Genomic DNA, 26,110 nt, shown 5'->3' on the forward strand with positions numbered 1-26,110 from the left:
AACGAAGAAAAAACATCGCAATTACGATCATAGGTAACGATTATGGTTCCATGGAAATGAGTGAACGTTTTCAGTTCTTTCGCAATAGCGGTCGTTTGAGATCGTTAATCGTTAACGATTATACGAACGACAAACGTGCGGTGGAATAGGGCCCTAAGCATGGGAGGAGATGGATAAAAACTGTGAAGTAAATTAAAGTAATTAAAGAAGCAGTTCACAAAAAATTATTATCCCCCCCCCCCGGTTGGCGGTGGCATGTATACTCACCACAGCTGATCGATGTCCCGTGGCGCGGTTCAAATCCGGCGCGAGCTCACTTCAGCCTCTGCTGTGACTCCTCTTCTCTGCCCTGTGTTTGAACGCCGGAAGTCACGCGCTTCCATAGAGAATGCATTGAAGCGCGTGACTTCCAGCGTATAATCACAGGAGACAGAAGAGGAGTCACAGCGGAGGCGGACGTGAGCGCGTGCCGGATTTAAACGGTGCTGTGGGACCAGAACGAAGCCGCGCTGCGGGACACCGATCAGCTGCGGTGAGTATACGTGCCAGCGCCTACCGGGGGTACCAATAATAATTTTTTGTGAACTGCTTCTTTAATAGAGATGAGCGAACTAACATTAACTTGATTGCTCAGCCATTGAATTCCACAGCCTGGAAAAGGTGCATGCACCCCTAGGGCTGCCTGGAAAACATGGATACAGTCATAGGACTCCTAGCACCCTCATAGCTGGTTCTAGAAAATGTAGGAAGGGAAAAAAAATTCACAACCTGACTTGTTGAATCAGTGACATCCTATTACAGTACCACTCTTGAATTCAAGGAGCTCTAAGGTCTCTAAGGCAGAGACTGCATTAGTAGGTGCTGGATTTTATACACCTACAGCAAACAGACTGAGCGTTATGGTCAAGAGGGGTGTCCCAATACTTAGATCCATATCATGGAAAAGTGTCAGAGTAAATTGCTGCACTAGTGACACCTAGTGGTAAAAATACAGTAATAGCAACTAAACTGGTAGCACAAAAAAAAAAAATGAGTTCATAATAATTAACAAAAGGTGAAAGTGGACTATGGCCTCCATAAGTAAAACCTAGACATTGCCACAACCTTTTTGCCTCTATGTGTCTTAGAAGCGCAGCTTAAACAGCAAGCATTAAAGAGAACATTAGAAGGAAACTAATACATGACATGTGTTTTATGAGTAGTACACGTGGGGTTTTACGCCAGATGGAAAATATCTAAAGTCAGCAGAACAGTCATCTTTGTAAATCACTTCAGCATACATCTCCAAGTAAAAACCCTATTTTTGCTTCTGGGATAATCAGTAAATTTTTTATAATATTCATGATGTACTTATACCGTTTTGTCTTCTTTTTGCCCATGTATGAGGCAGCAGGTGGGAGAATTTTTTCTTTAAGGATGAGACTACTAGAAATAATTAGGAAAGGGGGGGGGGGGGTCTGATCCGAATTTTTTTTTTTTAGGTCTAGTACCACTGCAGTTGATAAGGATTGTCTGTGAGGCCCAGGCAGTGGTATTGGTTTAATGGAATTCATTACGGCAGGGAACCTTGGCCCTCCAGCTGTTGCAAAACTACAACTCCCATCATGCCTGGACAGCCAAAGCTAAAGCTTTGGCTGTCCAGGCATGATGGGAGTTGTAGTTTTGCAACAGCTGGAGAGCCAAGGTTCCTTACCCCTGTCTTAGGGTATATTCATATGCAGCAGATTTATGGTCCGTTTACATGAAGCGATAATTTGCCCAATTGATCGTTTAACGATTTTGAAGCAACAATTTCGTTTTTATAATGATCAGCGTTTAGACAAATAAATCGTTAGAAAAATCGTTATTGCGATCATTTTTAAGATCGCTTAAGCCCATCTCACAAATAGGGTGAATCTTTGAAAGACTGTTTACACAAAAGCGATCTGAGAATTTTTTCGCGAACGACCAACAACGATTTGAGAACATGTTGAAAGATCACAATGAACGATTTCTCGCTCGTCGCTTGATCGTTTGCTGTGTTTACACGAGCCGATTATTGCTCAAATGCGAATGTTCAAATTTAATTCAAACGGTAATCGTTCCCTGTAAACTCACCCTTAGTTGCATTCATCTGCATGAATTTGTTTCTGCCGCATTCACCTGGATATCTGCAGCCCTCATTTATATGAATTGGAGAGCTACAGGAACGTCTGCAACAAACCTGACACAATGCATGTATCTGCCCTGCCCTGAGGTCCCTGCCCTGTCAGATCGTGTCTGACGCTATACATACACTGTATTTTGGCCCATAGAACTGTTACACATGTAAGTAATCCTTACTCCTATCCCTCAAAAATAAACTTTGTAAAAGTCCCATTCATAATGATTATTTACGTGTTGTAATAAAGTGCTATGGGCTATATTACAGGATATGCATAGCTTAAAGCAAGATATTGCAGTGACTGGTCTGGTTCCCTTGAGGGTGGGTTCACATAGGACCACTCGCAGCATAAATCTCGCTGCGAGTTTTGCAGCGAGATCAATCGCGAGATTCACAGGGACCTGCCAGGACCTTACATCGTAGCGGATCTCGCTGCAAAACTACGCAGCGAGATTTCCGCTGGGAGCCGTCCTGTGTGAACCCACCCTGAAGGATTATGTTGGTATTGTGACAAAGCACATACAAAGAATATACAATATCCAAACAGTTTAAAGTGCTAAGCAAAGTGTTATACGTCAGTCATATACATACACTAGATTTGAGGCCTACATAAGGCTAGATTCTCAACAACATTTTTTTTCCCCATTGTTCTCTTTTAGTGATGAACGAATAGTGAAAGATTCGAATATTCAATATACGTACGAATATCTCCCAGATATTCGAATTTTTGATCGAATATTTGATCCCATTAAAATCTATGGGAACAAGTATTCGTTTATTGAAAAACATCTATTCGACCACTTGGAGGAAAAAAACGGAAGTAGGGGAATTTGAATGCTTATCGAATATTTATCGAACAGTCGGCGAACTATTCGATAATATTCGATAGATCGAATACCTTACTATTCGATCGAATATCTATTCGATCGAACAGTATTCGCTCATCAATATTCTCTATGATAGGAGCAGAACAACTAAAATAATAGTGGTGCCAGATCCCCTGCATGTCACACACTTAGCTGATTACTGTCATGCTGCAATATTTTGTTCTGAATTTTTTATTAAATCTCTGGAAATAGCTCTTTGGGACCTGACAATTCTGATATGAATCTAGCCTATATACAATAAGGAAAAAAAGTACTTAGTGAGCCACCAGCAAGTTCTCCCACTGAAAAACACGAGCAAGGCCTGTGCAATTGACATCATAGGGAGACCTCAACTATGAGAGACTATGGGGGAGATTTATCAAACTGGTGTTGATGTAACCCACTGGAGAGGTAGATGTTAGCGGTATCCGGGCTGCCACTGTTAGATGTTATGGTCACGAGGGTGCAGGGCTAGACCACGGGAACTTGAGCAAGCGGGACCCCAGGACAATTCTTCGTTGCCCCTAGTCAAGGCACCAATAACTAGGCCAATGCCAGGGTTCAGAAACAATGGGAGTTGTGCGTTTATTAACACGGTGGTTGTCAATAGCAACAGTCTTGAGTATAACTGAGAAGATGGGTGATGTTGCAACAGGCCGTAGTGTGATAGTGTCACTTTGGGCGAGAGGAATTTCAACGGAGGATGAGGGTAGTAGTTCCCTGAGAAATATGGTGGGTGGAATGACACTGAATAGAATACTTGCTGTTGAGGATGAGAAGAAGATAGCAACTTCAGAACGGCACCCAGATCTTGAATAGAAGAAGGAATCTGAAGGATGAGACTGGTCAGGACTGGACCGGAGTATGTCTCTGAGGTAGTTGAGAGGATCACACTAAGTTGTGGCCTTGCTGAGGAGCAGCTGAGAACACGTCCTTCCCTCTTGAAGGTAGAGGGAGAACCACCAACTTGAAGGGGAGTGACCAACTGACCCCAACCAAAAGCTCGCCACCAATTGGGGTTACTATGGCAGCCGGGGAAAGTCACGTGACACTAGGCCGTTTGCATTACCACACCATGTGACATGGACACATATGCAAATCAATATACATAAGAGAATATGAGGAACACAGAGGATAATACCAAACGTGAACACTGGGGGGTGCAACATAAGCTGAGCTCTTTGCAGTGGCCATTAACCCTTTCCAGTACTATAATATATAGAACCTTTCCTGTACTGGGACACTGCAGTGTAAAGTAGAATTGTTATAGTTGCCCCTCAGATTCCACCTTTCATTTTACAAAGAATCTGTGAGGAATAGAAAGGTGGAATCTGATTGGTTGCTAGGGGCAACTGAGCCAGTTTAACTTTACACCATGTTTGATAAATCTCCCCCTATGTCTCTGGGCATGCTGGAGCAGAGGCTCAGTGTTTAGCCAGTGGATGTGTTTTTACGAAAATATACGTTGTATGAACATAGCCTTATAATGCAATAATGCATATTAAAGGAATATGACTTTTTGCAATCCGTCTTTTTCATCCGTTTTTTGCAAAAAACGGATTTAAAAAAACGGATGCATTTGTGTGCATCCGTTTTGATCTGTTTTTCCATTGACTTCCATTGTAAAAAAAACAGATCAAAACGGATCTGACACTAGTAGCTGACACTACTTTTGTGTCCGTTAAAAAAAACGGATCGGTTTTGATCAGTTTTTCCATTGACTTCCATTGTAAAAAAAAAAAACGGATCCCTTTTTTTTATCTGTTTTTCTTCCGTTTTTGAAAAAAAATGGATTAAAAAAAACGGATTGCAAAAACGCAGTGTGAACCCAGCCTTACTTAAAGGTTATACTGTACATACAGCAGCAGGCAGTGGGCGATGTAAGCTATCTCAACCTATCTGCCAGTTGCCAGAATTACCCCTGCAGGGATAATAAAAAAAAACATCATCATGGTACAAAAATATTGTACACAGTGATGTCAAAGATAAGCACTAATAGAGATTAAAAAAAAACGAAGTAAAGCCACAGTTATAGGTTAAAGTGGTATTCCCATTACACAAAGTGATGGCATGTTGATAGCTAGAAATGGGCAAAGCGATTCTGGCGAATTAAGATTCGCTGCATATCTCGCTGTCCATTTGCTTCATTCTGCAAAGCGAATTCCCGCCAATTCCTTTAGGAAATTCAAAAGGAGAGCAAAATGGCAGACGCACATGCTGTGTGGAGTGTGAATGGGTGAGAGAAAGGGATTAACCATAATCCCTAGTGCCTGTCCAATCAGCTGCAGGCCCTCCCCCTCTATATAAGGAGGTTCGGTAATGGAGGTGGCCAGTCGGCTGTGTGTGGAGGAGAGAGCAGGATAACAGCAGGATGTTAGAGCAGAGCAAGGAAAGACTAACAGAGCGATATAGGGACAGAGAGAAGAGGAATGGCGGAAATTGTGTGACTGGCTGACTGACATTTTTTTTTAAATTGTGATTTTCCGATTTGAGACACTTTTACAACATGCTTTAACAAATTCGTCCTTCTGTAATAGTCTTAGTACTGTAGCTATTATAGTTTCAAGACGTGGAGGAGAGGATGTAAGTGACTTTATTGTCTCCATTCTTATCATATATAGACGGGATATTGAAATCTGAGCATACGTATAAAGGCTAATTCTAACTAGAGATGATCGAACAGGGCCAAGGTTCAGGCACGTACGAACCCGAACCATCGGCATTTGACTCCTGCTGTGTTCCCGTTCCGTGGGTAAGGTAGAGACAGCCCGAGTACCGACTGGAAAACACCTTCCCCACGGAACGGGAAGACAGCGGGAGTCAAATGCCGATGGTTCGGGTTCGTACGAGCCTGAACCTCGGCCCTGTTCCATCATCTCTAATTCTCATGCTCATAACATGAATGCTGCTTCTTTGCAGACATTGTCCTGATTACATTCCTGCATTTTCTTGCCTTTCAATCAAGTTTACTAATGGATTTGTCATTTCTACAATTTAGAGTATATGGAAAGAAATCAGATTATTAGGCAAGACCCACCCATAATTTGCAATTAAAATTCCCAGGTCTAATTAGGATCAGTGAGTTTTGCTTAAAACTTACATATTTTAGTAATACTATCTTGCATCCTTTCTACACGGAACACATTTTTGTTCTTCTTCGTAACAGTATAACATTTGATGTGGTGAGTATATTGGCCAGTATTTGCAAAATCAGACATATTTTATTTATTGCGTTATTTTACCCCTAAAAAGGTTTCAGCCACTAGGGGTCTTATTGCTATTTACTGAATACAGTTAGACTCAGTCTTATCTTAGTAACAAAGACACCAATATGGAACACAGGAAGTGGGGACTACCCACCTTGACTATAAGGTTGTGTAGCTTGCAATTGCCATAATAAGCAACAGCAGCTCACTGCTTAAACCAGGGCTACTTTTGTAATATAACCCCTTCTATGCTGCTGACACAGGTACCTTTTAAATATCTGTCTGTGCTTCCAGAACATGGTGCAAAATGTCCATGAGACATTCCCAAGTCCCTGTAGTACTGAGGGCTGTAACGCCTCCTCAATATCTCTCCATTACTATCCCTACTTTATTGATAGTCAGCTAGAAGCCAAGCTTCAAGCAGTGATAGGAATGGGAGCAAGGAGGCATTACAGCGCTCAGCACTTCAGGAGCTTGGGACATAAGGTACCATGGGTCTCCTTTACCTAACATGTAGCTAACAGTATCGGCAGTTTGGAACATGAACTGCGGCTGGATGATTTTCTTATGTTGCGTCATGTCTTTCCCACAACTAAGCTCCCAGTTTCTCATTCAAAACTCCTTAACCTTATTTGGCCCTTTAACATATTCAATTTTTTTTACCATGTATCCCTTTTTTCCTCAAGACAATATATATATATATATATATATATATATATATATATATATATATATATATATATATAATATATATATAGTTCCTTAATCCTTTCTAGATCAGGTCAGTGTTCATTTTTGCATTTTCATTTTACCCTCATTTTACCCCTTATATTTCTCTCTATGAGCCTGTTTTTTGCAGAACTAATTGTACAATACTTTGTACTGTGTACTACAATCTACCATAACATGTACTTTAAAAAAAAAAACACACACACACAATTTAGCATTTTTTAATAATTTTGGGGGGGAGGAGCAAAAAAGTTACAGTGTAACTGAAATGTCATGTGTATTCTGTGGGTTAGTATGACTACTTGAGATGAGCAAACCTACAAAATGGAGAACAGTCTGGCACCTAGGTGGTTTAATTAACTCCCCTGGGGTCCAGATTGTTCTCTGTTGGGGCAGGGTACTTATACTTACCCTCCTGGGCTCACTTCTTTTTTTCTTCAGCAGTCATGGTACACAGTGCTTCATGTGTGGTGGGACAGCTCCTCCTGCAATCTCCCCTCAGCCAATCAGAATCTGCAGCGGTGTCCCTCCTCAGCTGCTGATGATTGGCTGCACAGAGATTACAATATGTCACAAAAAAAAAAGATTTAAAAAATGGGCTCTAGTCCATAACGGACATTCTGGAAAGCACCTGAAATGACATTAAAGGGGTTATCCAGTGCTACACAAAAACATGGCCACTTGTGCCCCACTCTTGTCTCCAGATTGGGTGAAGTTTTGAAACTCAGTTCCATTGAAGTAAATGGAGCTTAATTGCAAACCACACCTGAACTGGAAACAAGAGTAGGGGGAAAAGTGGCCATGTTTTTGTAGCGCTGGATAACCCCTTTAATGTATTGTGTTCATATGTTCACACATCTCACCAAGAAAGATTGCTCATCACCAAAGACCAGGGTAGCCTCCCACTAGTAGTGTACGACTTGCCCACCAGAGGACCGGAGGATCCTTCGGTGGGCCCCCAGCTAACATTGACTGACATGTCATTTCTTACTAGTTCATTGGTGGGCCCCAGATACCCCAGTCCAACACTGCCCATCAGCCCATAAAAATACTGGCTCAACTGGGGAACAGGGACCTTTCAGCATAACCTATGACTCTAAACGATTTTTGGCCGGTAGTCCGGTTGGTGTAATAGTACCCTTAGTTCCACCTCATTATCCTAATATGGATCAGTGAAAAGAAACTCACGTAGTTCAGTAATACTATCTTGGCTTATTCATCCATGGAAAAAACATTATTTTCAGTGCTCCTGCTATTATATCTAATTGCTAATTGAAGACGGCATCTCATAGTATCTTCCCGCTGGGAGCATTGTTGCCCTTCATCCTTGTCCACAGAAGAAAACAAAAGTAGATACTCGTTCCTTATGTTAGAATTGCAACATGAAGCTCTGATATTCCATAGAATAGTAGAAAGTTTGTTGTTCTTCATTATTTGTATTTTCCATAGTCCCAAGAGAACACTTATTGGACATCCATCTAACCTCAATGAACTGTATCCACTCGAGCAGCATGAGTAAAATAACATGATCTAGTCCTCCCATGGGGTCAAAGCAAATGATGCAGAACTTTGGGACAAAATCTCTCAAGTGCAAGAATTTGGCGCAGCCCTTAAGTGCAATTCATTGTGGGGTCACAAATAAATACAAGCGAATCCAATATTTTATTGTTCTCTGAGTTCATTAGAATGTATAATAATGCTAAATTATAATAACAGCGGATGTATAAGTCTCCGAGGCTTTCTTTATGAGCTGCATACAGCAGATTTGTAGTCTCCGGCGAGTCGAGCATTGCTATTTCCATGGCTTTCATTAATCTAACAATAAATCAAAGTTTTGAAATATTGATTTTCAGTATGTTTCAATTTTCTCACTGCAATGTAGAACACAAAAAAAGGAAGGCTTTGCTGTTGTTTGGAGATAGTAACCTCATGGTATTGGGTCTTATTATACAATAAATTATATTTAGAGATCAATAGAAAAGTATTTTATCAAACATTTTGAAAGCTTTGATCGATCAGTCTAAAGTGTACCTGTCATTTCTAAAAACTTTTGACAAGTCATAGAGACTTGTCAAATGTTTTGATCGGTCCGGGTCTGAGTGTTCAGACCCGTACAGATCAGGAGGACCACCCGGGAGAAGTAGTGCTGCAACGGGCTTATAATGGAGCTCTATGGAGTAGGCTTGATCAAACAGTGGAAAAAGCTAGATTCTATCGAACACAAACCTAGCCGAACCTTCTGCATTTGATTCCTGATGCCTTCCCAGTCCGTGCGGAAGGAGGAGACAACCCGAATAATAGGCTGTATCCCGGAATTCCAGGCAGTCCCCGGGCTGTCTCCTCCTTCCACATGGACCGGAAAGGCATTAGGAATCAAATGCAGAAGGTTTGGCAAGGTTCGAGTTCGAGAGAACCTAGCTTTTTCCGTTGTTTGATCAAGCCTACTATGGAGCCCAGCTCTTTTATTTCTTACACAGAGTGGGAAGAGGATGCACTGCAGCACGTCTTCTTCCCGCTCGTTCTCCTGATCCGTACAGGTCTGAACACTCAAAACTGGAGTGATCAAAACTTTTAACACGTCTCTAAGTGATAGGTATACCTTTTTTGTGTTCTGCCCATCCATAATAGGGAAGTAATTAGAATTTCTAACTCCATGTGCCTCTGATTTAGTAGAAAAACAAGGGATTACACCATAGGGCGCACATAACGTAACTCTGCATAGTGGAAGATTGGAGAGAGCTACATATACAGAAATGCCACTCACCTTTTGGGGTCATGCTCCAAGCATAACACTACCAGTAGCATAGATGGGAGGATGCCGTCTGCTGCCCTTGTCCATTAGGTACAGACCTGAGGAAAAGTGCTATCTCGAAACGCATTGTCCAATAAAGCATGAGTACCGAGACTACGACTCCTATCATTATCGGAACGCAGAACCAGCGCCTGAGCTATCCTCCAGTTTTCTGTGCAATCCATCCATGTGCCTTTGATGTTATACAGAGAAATACAGCCATTGTTTCTCATGGATTCACCATGGAAAAAAATCTGCATTCTACATCTCAAACTGTAGTACAGTTTCTGTCCGTAAATGGTGCTTTGAGGAGTTGATTCACAACAGCGCCTGCAGTACATACATAGTGGAACCAAACTGACTCAAGCCAGGCCGGTGCTTGGGAACAGACCGTCGCTGTGCGCAGGAACTAGGCTGTGGTTTAAAAAAAGGACTGCAGCATCGGCATCCCCGTCCCTGAGGGTACATTCGCTTTAAGGGTACGTTCACACGCACCGGATCCGCAGTGGATTTCACGGTGCGAGTTAGCAGCGAAATCCGCTGCGGATCCAGTAGTGTGAAGGTGACTGGGTCCCATACGGATCCGCTGCGTGTATGGGACCCAGCCCCTTTAACCCCCGAACCACTGGCCGCCCGCTCGCCCTCAGCCCGCAGCCCCTTTAACCCCCCGAGCCTTGGGTTATTGGTATTTTTAACTGAATATCAGAAAGTATATTGGTATATATGCTTTGTATTTGTATATATCCTAGCTATTTCATGTTAGTCCCTCTGTATAGTGACATCTCTCTTCTACAAACTGCGGAAGGATTGTCTCTCCTGCCAGAGGTTTAAGATGTTTTTGTCCCTCTTGTACGTTTCTAGACACATTTTAAATCTCCCCTACGTCTTGTTACTTATTCTACAGAAGTTTCCTTTGAGAACAAACTAAGTTAAGAAGTTGAGAGGCCTCTAAAAGATTAAGTCCCTGCACTTTTCTGGTGTTAGTGCTTATTGAGCCAGTGAAAGAGTGAGCTTACACTTGGGGTTATTTAATTGTTCAGCTGTATTTACCTAAAATCCTTTGTGTATTATACTGTGATGATGACTTTGTGAAATGCGAGTATTCATCATAATTAATCAACAATTAGATTTGTAATTTATTTCTATTTAAAAATCTCCAGTCTTGCTGTACTTATCAGCTGCTGGATGTCCTGCAGGAAGTGCTCTCTGCTGACATCTCTATCCGAGACAGGAACTGTCCAGAGAAGGAAAGGTTTTCTATAGGAATTTTGTTTTTTCTGCGTGTTTTCTGTCAGACAGAGAGGTCAGCAGAGAGCACTGTGTCAGACTGAAAAGAATACACCACTTCCTGTAGGACGTACAGCATCTTGACTTGACTTGAAAATTATAAATTACAAATCTATATAACTTTCTGAAGCCAGTTGATTTGAAAGATGAAGATGTTTGCTGGAGTACCCCTTTAATTGTTATCCCCTATCCACAGGACAGAGTATAGAAAACTGATTGGGGGGGGGAGTCTGACTGCTAACATCTCACTGATTATAAGGAGAGCTCAATTGCCCCTAAGTGAAATTTTGGCCACTGTTCTGTTCATTCTCCATAGGGGTTACGAATACTGATGAATTCGGTCCTCAGCGATGTTCAGAAGTTCTGAAAATAATAAACTCTGTTTGCCTATGTTCACACATTTTTTTCAGCTCCGTTTAAAATTATGTCCGTTATTTTGAGTCTAAAATAACGGACGTTATTTAGCTGTCTGGCCTCCCCTTAGTGCAATGACTGGTGTTTGCACATTAATTTAGTTTGCGTTTACTAATTGGCCTTTGGGTGCGGCTTAATTGAAAAGTCCATTGAATTTAATGGTAAAAACGGAGAAAGAACGGTGGAAAAAGAAAAAAACTGTGTGTGAACAACTAATAAAAAACGTCCGCTGTTTGCAAAAGACGTCCGAAAATAATGAGCATGTTCATTATTTTGACTCCCGCGGCAAAAACGTCCGTTATTCAATACACTGTGTGCATTGGACGTCCGTCTTCCCATTGCCATTGCAGCCAGTTAAATTGCAGCAAAAAATGACATTTTTTTAAATATGAAAATCAGCCGCCTTTTTAATATTTTTGACATTGTGTGAACATAGCCTTTTCCCGATTATTGGAGACTCAAAGCTCAGATCCCAGCAATCAGCTAAATATCCTGTATTGCTTCATTCCATCAGCCTTAAGGTTTGACAAGCTCAATACCTTCTCCTTTCCCCTTAACCATCAGGGTCCTCTCCTCTTTTCTCTTTACACAGCCCCTATTGGACAAACTATCAGCAGATTTGGCTTTCTGTAACATCTCTATGCTAATGACTGAATGCGCCATATGGGTGCACTGGGGGTTATAGTCCCGCCACAGTGCACCAAAACTATTTATTAGCCTGGGGATTAATCTCCTAATATCACGGAAACAGCACAGAGGATGAAGATAAGAAACACACCTTCATCCTCAGCACCCCGTGTGCTACAGAGACATATCAGCAGGTGAGATACTTCTAACTTGCTGATAGTTTTCCTTTGAAGAAAATGTTTCATCTGAAAATGAAGAATTGTTTAAGGGGGCCCTTTATAGCAGAATTTAGCAGATTCCTGAATCAGTAACATTATGCCATATAATGGTGCGTTTACACAGGCAGATTTATCTGACAGATCTTTGAAGCCAAAACCAGGAACAGACTATAAACAGAGAACAGGTCATAAAGGAAAGACTGAGATTTCTCCTGTTCCCAAATCCATTCCTGGCTTTGGCTTCAAAAATCTGTCAGATAAATCACTCTGTGTAAATGCACCCTAAGCACTTACAATTGCCCCCACTTAGCCCCACAGTTATCATCTAAAAAGCTCCACCATCTTGTGCCTTCCTCTCTAGAGATGATTGAACATCGGGATTTTGCTGGTTCGATCGAACTAGGTAATAGGCTGTATGCCTGTTTTCCAGGCGGTACTCGGCCAGTCTCCACCCTCCCCATGGAACGGGAAGGCATCGGGAATCAAATGTTGAAGGTTCAAGAAAGTTAGAGTTCAATTAAACCAGCAAAATCCCGATGTTCCATCATCTCTATTCCCCCCTCCCCCTTCGAATTTTGTTCACTTTGTATGAAAAACACAGTGGGAACCGCATGGTCATGTGCTTCTCAATGCTTGGCCACATTATGGACAGAATCGCCCGTCTGAGCACCAGGCAGGTTGGCACAACAAGAGGGGGAAGCTTCCTATAAGATCACTGGGGGGGCTTAGTAGGGGCAATTGTAAGATCTTATTTTTCATAAAGTTACTGATGCAGGAAGCTGGTAAAGATATCCATAAAGTGACCAACTCTTTAAAAAATATATATTTTTAAAGAATTTTTGGTGATTTTTTTTTTTTTAATTTTAAGATAATATTAAGAGCGGGAAGTTGCATTCGGATAATTGAATCTACAATTAAGTATATAAATAAGACACCATTCACAGTAGCTGACGCTCAGATCTCAGCCTTTGCCTCCCTGTAAAATGACCAGATGTAGCCGGGCTTAACATGAGTAGTAGCCAGGGTTAACTTGATCACAGTAACGCGTTTAACTCAACTTCCTAATTGACTTAACATACAACTGTGTCAGGGATCAAGTTAACCCTGGCTACTACTCCTGTTAAGCCTGGTTACATCTGTATGCACCGGTCACAGAGCTAAGGTCTGCATAATGAATATGGTTTACTCCAGAATATTGTGTCTTTGTCCATGGGGCTTTCGGTAAAGCCGATCTCTAAAGAACAGCTTAGACAAGATGGCCGCCCTCACAATTATTTACAAAAAATTTATTAAAGGGGAACTATCAGCAGGTTACCTGCATCTAACCTGCTCATAGCCCCTTATAGCGCCTGGGACACTGAGGAGAAAAGGTATGCGTCTAACCATGCTCCTTTGCGCCAGTCCTGCGCTGTGGGGCACTGCTCCAAGGGGTGGATGACACTGTGGCAGTAGCGTAATTTGGTGGGGGCAGAGGGGGCGGATGCTCCCGGGCCCACACAGGCAGGGGGCCCACTAAAGATTTCGCCAGTTAATGCTGACCGCAAAAGCTATTGCTTTTGCAGACAGACTTAACAAATGTTTATTGGCTGTAGGTGGCCCCTAGCCATCATTTAGTGCTCCTGGGAGGCCCACACGGCTACCGAATGTTGTGTTTGACTATTTAACTGTATACGCTTGTATGCGAGGAGAAGATACAGTTGAATGCAGCAGGGCGATTGACAAGGAGAGGAGGGCATTGGCTCTCCACCCTGCCAATCACTGTTGTGGCCACAAGAGGCCGTTCCCTCCCTTACGGCTGTGGGACATAGATGATGTCACTTGTGTGCTCACAGAGCAGGGAGAGAGTTGACATCAGAAGACTACATTCAGGGGTGATTCTAGCCTCTCTGCTGCCCGAGGCGAACTATAGAATGACGCCCCCCCCCCCCGTCAATCCGCCCACATTATAATCCACTACTGCCCCCCCCACACTGCTGTCCCCAATAAACATAATGTTTGGTCCCTTGCTGCACAGAGGATGTCAGGAGAGGAGGAGGCTGACTTTATAGGAGAGGTCCCAGCAGCACAGAGGATGTCACGAGAGGAGGGGGCTAATCCTATAGGAGAGGTCCCAGCAGCACAGAGGATGTCAGGAGATGAGGGTGCTAATCCTATAGGAGAGGTCCCAGCAGCACAGAGGATGTCAGGAGAGGAGGGTGCTAATCCTATAGGAGAAGTCCCAGCAGCACAGAGGATGTCAGGAGAGGAGGGTGCTGATCTTTTAGGAGATGGTCCCCCTCTTCCCCCCTTATAGATGGTCCCCCTCTTCCCCCCTTATAGATGGTCCCCCTCTTCCCCCCCTTATAGATGGTCCCCTCTCCCTTATAGATGGTCCCCCTCTCCCCCCCTTATAGATGGTCCCCCTCTCCCCCCTCCCTTATAGATGGTCCCCCTCTCCCCCCTCCCTTATAGATGGTCCCCCTCTTTCCCCTCCCTTATAGATGGTCCCCCTCTTCCCCCCTTATAGATGGTCCCCCTCTCCCCCCCCTTATAGAGGGTCCCCCTCTTTCCCCCCCCTTATAGATGGTCCCCCTCTTCCCTCTCTCCCCCTCCCTTATAGATGGTCCCCTTTCCCTTATAGATGGTCCCCCTCCCCCCCTTATACATGGTCCCCCTCTCCCCCCTCCCTTATAGATGCCCCCTTATAGATGGTCCCCCTCTTTCCCCCTCCCTTATAGATGGTCCCCCTCTCCCCCTTATACATGGTCCCCCTCTTCCCCCCCCTTATAGACGGTCCCCCCCCCGCCCCTCCCTTATAGATGGTCCCCCCCTTATAGATGGTCCCCCTCTTTCCCCCCTCCCTTATAGATGGCCCCCCCCTTATAGATGGTCCCCCTCTTTCCCCCCTCCCTTATAGATGCCCCCCCCTATAGATGGTCCCCCTCTTCCCTCTCCCCCTCCCTTATAGATGGTCCCCCCCCCTTATAGATCGTCCCCCTCTTTCCCCCCTCCCTTATAGATCGTCCCCCTCTTTCCCCCCTCCCTTATAGATGGCCCCCTTCCCCTCCCCTACCTTATAGATGGTCCCCCTCTCCCCCCCCCCCCTGCACAGCAGATAAAACAAAAACAAAAAACAGCACACAACTCACCTGCCCTCCGTTCCCCCGTCGAGCCTCTCTGGTCTGGTCCCGGCTGATGTGCGGCTGCCCGGGGTGTCCCGTCCTGTCCCCGGCAGCGCGCACATCACAGAGCTCCCCGTGCGCCTGTGCCTGTGACTTCCGGCGCACGGGGAGCTCTCTGATGCGCGCGCTGCCGGGGACAGGACGGGACACCCCGGGCAGCCGCACATCAGCCGGGGGACTAAGGCTGCATTCCCACGTTCCGTGATCCTGACGGATCACGGACGTGGAATGCATGTACTGGAGCCCCCCCGCCCCCGGGAAGTATCTGTAATGAGATGCTGTGAGCGGGGGGGACTGTATTCATAACCGCCGCGCTGTAGTATCAGCACCGCGCGGCTGATTTAGTACAGCGCGGCGCTTATGAATACAGTCTCCCCCGCTCACAGCATCTCATTACAGATACTGCCCGGGGGCGGGGGGGCTCCAGTACATGGTACAGTCAGGGCCGTTTTAATACATTGGTGGGCCCAGTGCACAGCCCTCAAGAGTGGGCCCCCCCTTACCTTTCTGCACATTGTATAATGTACTGAATTTGCCCCCACACTGTATCAAGAGCCCCAATACATACAGTTACCTTATAACACTATTTCCACCATTCAGTGATTACATATTACATAAAAACTGCACTAAACAAAACAGAAAGATATCACCATTGATACCATTACATAATACCGCCATACCATGACCCCTATCAGTACAAGCCTATAACAGAGTGAAGTTACATCCAGTGACTCACCGGAGGCGTCTTCTCCGATCAGAGTCTGTCACCTTTTCTTTTTCTCTCCATCCAGCCTGGGCCACCTTGAAGTCTTCTCCTAGCTGTGAATCTTCTCTCCAGAATCTGCCAGACAAATATTTTAGGCTCCAACACATACAGTAGTTAAGTCCCTTGTACCCCTATACAGTAGTTACACCCCTCTGTACTCCTACATAGTTACACCCCTCTGTGCCTCCATAGTTTTAAGGTGTCCCTGTAGTATATAGACCCTCATGTGCTCCTCCAGTTATATACAGCCCTCCTGTGCGCTCCCCCATTAGTATATAGCCCCCCTGTGCACTCTCCCTAGTAGTATATAGCCCCCTGTGCTCACCCACAATAGTATATAGCCCCCCTGTGCTCTCCCCCAATAGTATATAGCCCCCCTATGCTCTCCCACAATAGTATATAGCCCCCCTGTGCTCTCCCACAATAGTATATAGCCCCCCTGTGCTCTCCCACAATAGTATATAGCCCCCTGTGCTCTCCCCCAATAGTATATAGCCCCCCTGTGCTCTCCCACAATAGTATATAGCCCCCCTGTGCTCTCCCCCAATAGTATATAGCCCCCCTGTGCTCCCCCTCAATAGTATATAGCCCCCCTGTGCTCTCCATAATATATAGCCCCCTGTGCTCTCCCCCATAGTATATAGACCCCTGTGCTCCCCCATAGTATATAGCTCCCCTGTGCTCCCCCATAGTATATAGCCCCCTGTGCTTCCCAATAGTATATAGCTCCCCTGTGCTCCCCAATAGTATATAGCTCCCCTGTGCTCCCCCATAGTATATAGCCCCCTGTGCTTCCCAATAGTATTTAGCTCCCCTGTGCTCCCCAATAGTATATAGCTCCCCTGTGCTCCCCCATAGTGTATAGCCCCCTGTGCTCCCCCATAGTATATAGCTCCCCTGTGCTCCCCCATAGTATATAGCCCCCTGTGCTCCCCCATAGTATATAGCCCCCTGTGCTCCCCAATAGTATATAGCCCCCGTTCTCCCCCATAGTGTATAGCCCCCTGTGCTCCCCCATAGTATATAGCTCCCCTGTGCTCCCCCATAGTATATAGCCCCCTGTGCTCCCCCATAGTATATAGCCCCCTGTGCTCCCCCATAGTATATAGCCCCCTGTGCTCCCCCAAAGTATATAGCTCCCCTGTGCTCCCCCATAGTATATAGCTCCCCTGTGCTCCCCAATAGTATATAGCCCCCTGTGCTTCCCAATAGTATATAGCTCCCCTGTGCTCCCCAATAGTATATAGCCCCCGTTCTCCCCCATAGTATAGAGCCCCCTGTGCTCCCCAATAGTATATAGCCCCCGTTCTCCCCCATAGTATATAGCCCCCCTGTGCTCCCTGATAGTATATAGCTCCCCCATAGTATATAGCTCCCCTGTGCTCCCCCATAGTATATAGCCCCCCTGTGCTCCCCAATAGTATATAGCCCCCGTTCTCCCCCATAGTATATAGCCCCCCTGTGCTCCCCAATAGTATATAGCCCCCGTTCTCCCCCATAGTATATAGCCCCCTGTTCTCCCCCATAGTATATAGCCCCCTGTGCCCCCCCATAGTATATAGCTCCCCCTGCTATATAACATTGAAAAAAACAAACACTTTTACTCACCTGGGTCCACGCGTTCCTCTTCTCTTCCCTCCTGTGGCCGCACTTCCTGCGGTCACAAGAGGCTGCACTCCCCTTACCCTCGCGCCGACGTTCCAGTGACGTCGGCCGCTAGAGGGAGAGTGCGGCCTCTTGTGACCGCAGGAAGTGCGGCCACAAGAGTGAGTGACTGACAGGGAGGGAGCCAATGGCTCTCTCTCTGTCAGTGTCGCTGCTGCTGCAGCGCTGAAGCGCCGCAGCAGCAGCGGACGGGGGCAGCGGCGGACGGGGGGGCCCTGCAGGGGGCGCCATGGAGGGGTAAGTAGATTACCCATCCATGGCGCTCCCCCATGACAGGCTGGTGGCCGGAGCCCTGTGCGACCGCATTGGTCGCACATAGCAACGGCCGGCCTGCTCGGGGGGGCCCCTTTAACCAGTGGGCCCGATGCACGTGCACCATGTGCCCTCTGGTTAAAGCGGCCCTGGGTACAGTCAGTGGCGGATTATAATGTGGGCGGCCGCCCGAACCGCTCATATTATAATCTGCCACTGAATGCCGCCCCCATGAAGATAGCTGGTGGCGCCGCCTGAGGCAGACGATTCAGGTCGCCTCATCATTGCGGCGCCCCTGACTACATTACTGCAACCGCACAGCAGGTAAGTATGGCTTTTTTCCCCTTAGTTATAGAGGAGGAGACCTATGTGGGTGGGTGGGGCTAACTCCCAGGAAGGATTTCATGTATGAGGGTTGGGGTATGGGATGTCCTGGCTAACTTAAAAGGTGATACCAAATTTGGAGGTACAGTACAGTCTACTTACAGTGGTGGTGGTGGTGGTGTCTAACCACCAGGAGCAATACCAGGTAGATTACTGCTGGGGAAGGGGGTGGCCACATGGGGAATACATACCAGGGGGATTACCTAGATGAGATGGTGCTGGAGGGGATGCCTACATGGAGGATACTAGGTCTAAATACTAGATAGATGCACAGAGGGGTAGCTAACTTCTATATGAGGGCACAGAGGGACCTAACTAGTACTACATGGAAACAGAGGAAAACAATAACTATATTGGGGCACAGAAGGCCTAACTACAGAGGGACCTCAATACTATATGGGGAAGCACAGAGAAGGTCTATCTTCTATAACAACAAGGGGGATTATCTACTATGTTAGGGTATAGATGGTGGGCTTTTTACAATTTGAGAGCATAGAGGGACCCTGCAAACTATATAAGGGCTAAAATTGGGTCTAAATACTACATGGAGGCATAAATTGGCTGCTCTCATATACCCTGTACACTATGATTATCAGGGCTGATTTCTCCTACATTTTTCATGGATTGTTTCTATGGATTTATTAAGTAATTATTCCTTTTAGTTATGTTGCAGTTATCTGGCTTTTTTGTCTACAGGTTATTTAAAATAGTTGCCTTGAACTGCATGGGACTATTTACTATTACCCAGCATTTGTACTATACAGTTACTCTATTTGTACTGCGGGTATCTCCTTTGGGTGTTGCTAATTTGGTCATTGACCATCAGCTATGTTGCCCAATAGATATTAGACAGATAGATATGAAAAAAGAGATAGAAGAATGGATGGATGGCTAGATAGAAAACAGAAACAGCACCACAGCTTCCTCTATGTTGTTTGTGGTATTACAACTTGGTTGTAATCTCTTTTAGTGGAACTGAGCTGCACTACCACATCCAAGCTCTGTTCTCAGTCCCTGTTCACTATGAATAATGTGGAAGAAAATACCCTATATTATTCGGAAAGCATTGTCATCTGCCGAGGTTCCCTATGGGTAACATACTGTAAACGGTTGGGGGCCCACTGAGACTCACTCGCCCCCCCCTAGGCTGAACCCATAGCTACGCCCCTGCAGTGTGGGGATGGGGCAGTGCTCCTAACGGTTCTCCCAGCCGAAGATTACCCCAACTAACAGCGCTGGACCAGTGTCGAGGATGAAGGTAAGACACATACTTTCCTATTCAGCGACCTAGGCGCTATAGGGGGCTATCAGCAATTTAGGTTGGATTAACACTACATTTTTGCAAAAAACGGTTGAAAAAAACTGATGGAGAAACTAGTGCATTTGTGTGCAAACGTTTTGATGAATTTTTTTTAACTGACTTCCATTATTTAAAAAATGGATCAAAACGCATCCAGCTTTTTTAACGTAAACAAAAACGTGTTTTTTGTGTACATTAAAAAAAACGGATGTGCTTAGATCCATATATATATATATATATATATATATATATATATATTTATATACATATAGAAGTCAATGGAACAGATCAAATAAGATGCACACAACTGCATCCATTTTTCCATCCGCTTTTTCATCTGTTTTTTGCACAAACGTGTGAACCCAGCCTTGGATTCGTCTAACCTATAAAAGTTATAATCAGAATATAGAAACAGATTAGAAAACAAAAAACATTCAGGGGGAGATTTATCAAACTGGTGTAAAGTAGAATGGCCTCAGTTGCCCCTAGCAACCAATCAGATTCCACCTTTTATTTTCCAAAGAATCTGTGAGGAATGAAAGGTGGAATCTGATTGGTTGCTAGGGGCAACTGAGCCAGTTTCACTTTACACCATGTTTGCTAAATCTCCGCCTTAGTGTCTTAATGGCTTTAACCAGTAACAAAATCTAGGTGATATAGTCACATTCTTGGGATACCCCTTTAATTCATACCTTTTAAAGGGGTAGTGCAGCGCTAAACATTTATTTACAAAATAACACACATTACAAAGTTATACAACTTTGTAATGTGTGTTATGTATGTGAATGTCCCCCTTCCCCATGTTCCCCCCCACCCTGGAAGTGTGGTGCATTATACTCACCGCATTCGTCTCGACCCCCGGCCGCCATCTTGGGACAATGACGACATTGGCTGAGCATAACTGTGTATAACTTTGTAATGTGTGTTATTTTGAGAATAAATGTTTAGCGCCGCACTACCCCTTGAAGGGTAGCTTCACACGCAACGGATCCGCAGCAGATTTCGCACTGCAAGTTCGCAGCAAAATCCGCTGTGGATCCCTTACTGCTATTCTGAATAGGATTACATACTCGCAGCTGAATTTGTAATCCTATTCTGAATGACAGTAAGGGATCCGCCGCGGATTTTGCTGCAAACTCGCAGTGTGAAATCCACTGCTGATCCGTTACATGTGAAGCTACCCTTAATGAGTATACTTGAGACCAAGAAAGTATTCCCACTACATCCCACTACATTAAAAAAAAACTTCTATTGTTTAGGGCTTGTTATAATTTATATATATATATATATATATATATATATATATATATATATATATAATTAAAAATATAATTTAATAAAAATTATATTGAAAAAAGAGAAAAAAATCCTCTCTGTAATCCCCATTGTTTTTCCAAGTACATTTTATGCATCTTCGGTAGGCTTATAGATCATCCGCAATACATTTGCTCAAGGTATATGTTGCTCCGTGCAAAATGACTATTTAATGACTATTTGCATAAGATGGAACAAAATGTACATTGCCAGAACAGCTGGCTAGCCATGACTGTGGTCTGGCAGAGAGCCCTACTTGACACCATTTTTAACTCAGTAAATATTCATAGGGAATCCAGGAATCCTAATCGGTGGAGCAGGTGGATTAACGCCCAAATTTACTCCAGGTCAGGGGTAGGGAACCTTGTCTCTCCAGCTGTTGCAAAACTACAACTCCCATCATGCCTGGACAGCCAAAGCTTTAGCTTTGGCTATCCAGGCATGATGGGAGTTGTAGTTTTGCAACAGCTGGAGAGCCAATGTTCCCTACCCCTGCTCTCCCAGCAGGTTCCAATTCCGAATTGAACAGCTCACTTAACAGATGTGATACCCAGAAGTGAGTGTTGTGTACAATGTGATTAGTAGACTGGAATCCTCGGGCAGTATGCCAGTCCATGAACACTCCTAGTCTCCAACCAGTGGATCTTGTCTACACTCAGTATCCCCTTGTAGTCACATGTTCATCAAAGGCAGCTGTTTCTTCTCCAAGGGCCCAGAACAGCTCAGTTAATTGTAATGTGACTTCTCTGTTTTATGTGTGATGGAACCTCATCCAGGCTGACAGCGCGACTATATGTTAACATAACATATTTTATCAGGTCCTCAGTAATGGGGTCTTTTCAGCTCGCTTTGCCTCTATTAATTATACTTTGTTTTTTTTTAAATATTTATTTTGATTTATTAATGGGATGATATCTTAAAAGCTTTTCCGAGATCCAAACTTTTAATCGCTGGTATCATATGTTCTACGTTTCTCATGAGCACATACGTAGCTTTTTCTAATCGAATCTGTCAACACTTATAGCTAAAAACGCAAACAGGGGAACAGTCAGAATGCATTACAAGCATATTGTGCTGAAAATCAATGAACGGATGGGTTTTCTTTGGAAGAACGCTAAGGTTCGCTGACTGGTGAGTAATAAAAGTTTATTCTTTTATTTGATTAATTTGGCAAAATTATCTCGCCGCAGCTAACGGGAGTCTCGGAACGTTAGACTAGCGCAGAATAGACCACTTTCTGGTCTGGAGATACCACGTTGCAGATGTGAATGTTCTCCGTCTCCGGAGAGGCCGAAATCTGAGCAGAAGTATAATTTTGCTTCATATTCTTACATATCACTTACACTTGAAACTATTCAACAAGTCCCATGTGTTTTACAGCCACTTCACATAACACGTGAAATGACCGTATCTATACACTCTCTGTATCAAGATTCACGATTTTGTGAATAATATTTACAATTTTGTTCAAAATGTTATTTAAATAGAAAGGGATAAAGTTGTGGGTGGGAAAATGCCGCTTTTTTTTTCATTGTATATTTCAGCTTTGCCTGTTTATTGGGAGTGTACACAGTGAAGTGAAATATCATACCCATGCCATTCATGCTGTACAGGGAGATCACGACCATTGGTATGGAGTCATACACATGTGTTACCCACCAGGATGGGAGTAGCTGTGTTGTGTGGTACAACTAAAGGCCCTACAACATGAAGCGATTATCGGCCGCATTCGGACGATAATCGTTTCATGTAATAGAAGACAATGATAAGCCGACGATGTCCGCTGATTGTTGTCTTTCAACAGACTGAAACACTAACGATCAGCCTGGCAGCGATATGCTGTCGTCGCTCTGTGTAATAGGAGTGGTGGCAGCAGACCGCCGCTGTCTACTATGAGTTGCCCGGATGATCTGACGATCACCCAGGCCGCCCGCCGGCAGCTACCGGTCTCATAACCGCTGCTCCTTGCTTGCTGTCGGCGCATTTAATATCGCCGGCAGCAGGTGGTGGAACACGGAGCAAGCGAGCACTGACCTGGCAGGCCGTCTCTCTCTTGATCTCCACATCATCCCATGTAATAGGGGCTTAACGCAGGTGATTCCTTGTGAACCCAAAACCACCTCTGGTCAAGACAGTTGCTTTAGGGATGCAAAATGAGGGAATGAGACCTCTGAACACTAATGGCTTATTCCCATGTCCCATATTCTATGAAAGCTAGATACAGGGAATTCCTGTAGTGGAGTCTTTCCACTGTAATGACACAGCGGGCAACTTCATCCCTGTTGCACTAATATACTACAGTCTACGCAGTTTTAGCAGTGTGGCAAGCAAAATGACAGTGTATACATGTGACTTACCTCACAAGATAAAAGTAACCGGAGGGCACTCAATGCATCCGTAGGTACAAACTTCTTTATTTTAGCAGATAAAGCATACAGTCCAATATGTCTGCAAGACAGGAGAGGACGTTAACAGCACGGACATGGATGACAGCCGTTTCAGTAGATCTGAAGAAGCGTGCGCTTGTGCGTGAAACACCAGTCATCCGTGTCCATGCTGTTAGTGTCCTCTCCTGCCTTGCAGACATGTTGGACTATATTTTATCTGCTGAAATAAAGATGTTTGTACCTAAGGGTGCGGTGAGTGCCCTCCGGTTACTTCTGTGTTTACAGACCTAATTTTAGTGGGAAAGTATAGTGTAAAAAATACTATATATATATATATATATATATATATATCAAACACTGATGCCCTGTACTGATGAAAATATGCAGGTATGAAATATAAAGGTATACCGCCAGAGTTCTAATAGTAACATAGTAACATAGTAAATAAGGTTGAAAGAAGACAAGAGTCCATCAGGTTCAACCTAGGAAAATCCTACTGTGTTGATCCAGGAAGGCGAAAAACCCCTATGGGGCAGAAGACAAACGCCCCACCACAGGGAGAAACTCCCCCCCCCCCCCCCCCCCTCCCCCGACTGCAATGGCAACCAGAACAATCCCCGGATCAACGTATCACCAGAAATCTAATGCCCATAACTTGTAATATTATATTTTTCAAGAAAATCATCCAGGCCTCCCTTGAACTTATTTAATGAATCAGCCATGACAACATCATGTGGCAGAGAGTTCCACAGTCTTACCGCTCGTACAGTAAAGAACCCGCGTCGATGCTGATGATGAAATCTTCTTTCCTCTAGACGTAGAGGATGCCCCCTTGTCATTGTTACAGACCTAGGAGTAAAAAGACCACTACAAAAATCTCTGTACTGTCCATTCATATATTTGTACATTGTGATCAGATCGCCCCTAAGACGTCTTTTTTCTAGCGTAAATAACCCCAAGCGTGATAACCTGTCCTGGTACTGTAACCCACCCATTCCCTTAATGACCTTTGTTGCCCTCCTCTGCACCCGCTCTAGTTCAGCTGTGTCCTTCTTATATACCGGTGCCCAAAACTGTACACAGTATTCCATATGTGGTCTGACTAGTGATTTATAAAGAGGCAAAACTATGTTCTCATCTTTAGCATCTATACCTCTTTTGATGCACCCCATTATTTTATTAGCCTTGGCAGCTGCTGCCTGGCACTGATCACTAAAGTTGAGTTTACTGTCCACCAATACCCCCAGGTCCTTTTCGGAAGTAGTTTTACCCAGTGTTTTATTATTTAGCACATAACTGTACTTATTATTTCTATGGCCCAAATGCATAACCTTACATTTATCCACATTAAACTTCATTTGCCATTTCTCCGCCCAAGCCTCTAGCTTCTCCAAATCCCTCTGTAATATGATATTATCCTCCTCTGTACTGATTACTTTACCCAGTTTAGTATCATCTGCAAAAATGGAGATTCTACTCTGTAGCCCCTCTACAAGATCATTAATAAAAATATTAAAAAGAAGTGGACCCAACACTGACCCCTGTGGTACCCCACTAGTAACTAAAACCCAATCTGAATATGTTCCATCAATGACCACCCTCTGTTTTCTATCACACAACCAGTTACTTACCCATTTGCATACGTTTTCCCCGAGTCCCAGTATCCTCATTTTGTAGACCAACCTTTCATGCGGCACAGTATCAAATGCCTTTGAAAAGTCCAGATACACAACATCCACAGCCTCCCCCAGGTCCAGTCTATAACTTACCTCTTCATAGAAGCCGATCAGATTAGTCTGACAGGACCGATCCCTCATAAATCCATGCTGGTGCTGCGTCATAAGATTATTTTCATTAAGATACTCCAGTATAGCATCTCTTACAATCCCCTCAAATACTTTACCTACTATAGATGTTAGACTTACAGGCCTGTAGTTTCCAGGATCACTCCTTGACCCCTTCTTGAATATTGGTACCACATTAGCTATGCGCCAGTCCTGTGGAAGAATCCCTGTCGTAATAGAATCTTTAAATAATAGGAATAACCGTCTGTCCAACACAGTATTTAATTCTTGCAAAACTCTAGGATGGATACCTTCTGGGCCCGGTGACTTATGGATTTTAATGTTTTTAAGGCGTTTCCCCACTTCTTGTTGTGTTAGGCAGGTGAGATTTATGGGAGGATTAACATTATCCCTAGTCATGTCGTCTGTTATGGGATTCTCCTCTGTGAATACAGTAGAGAAGAATGTATTTAGTAGATTGGCCTTTTCCTCTTCCCCCTCCACCATTACACCCAGATTATTTTTGAGGGGACCAACATTTTCGGTTTTAAGTCTTTTGTTATTTATATAGGTGAAGAACATTTTGGGATTTGTTTTACTTTCTGTGGCTATCCTTCTTTCTGTTGCTATTTTTGCTTCTTTTATTTGCGTTTTACACATTCTATTCTTCTGTCTATAGTTGCTCAATGCTTCCCCACTACCTTCTTGTTTTAGTAGTCTGAATGCTTGTTTCTTATCATTTATTGCACCCCTTACAGCTGTAGTTAACCACATTGGATTTCTCTTATTTCTACTACGTTTATTCCCATATGGTAT

This window comes from Dendropsophus ebraccatus, chromosome 7 (genome assembly GCF_027789765.1).
Source record: "Dendropsophus ebraccatus isolate aDenEbr1 chromosome 7, aDenEbr1.pat, whole genome shotgun sequence".
Classification (NCBI taxonomy): Eukaryota; Metazoa; Chordata; class Amphibia; order Anura; family Hylidae; genus Dendropsophus; species Dendropsophus ebraccatus.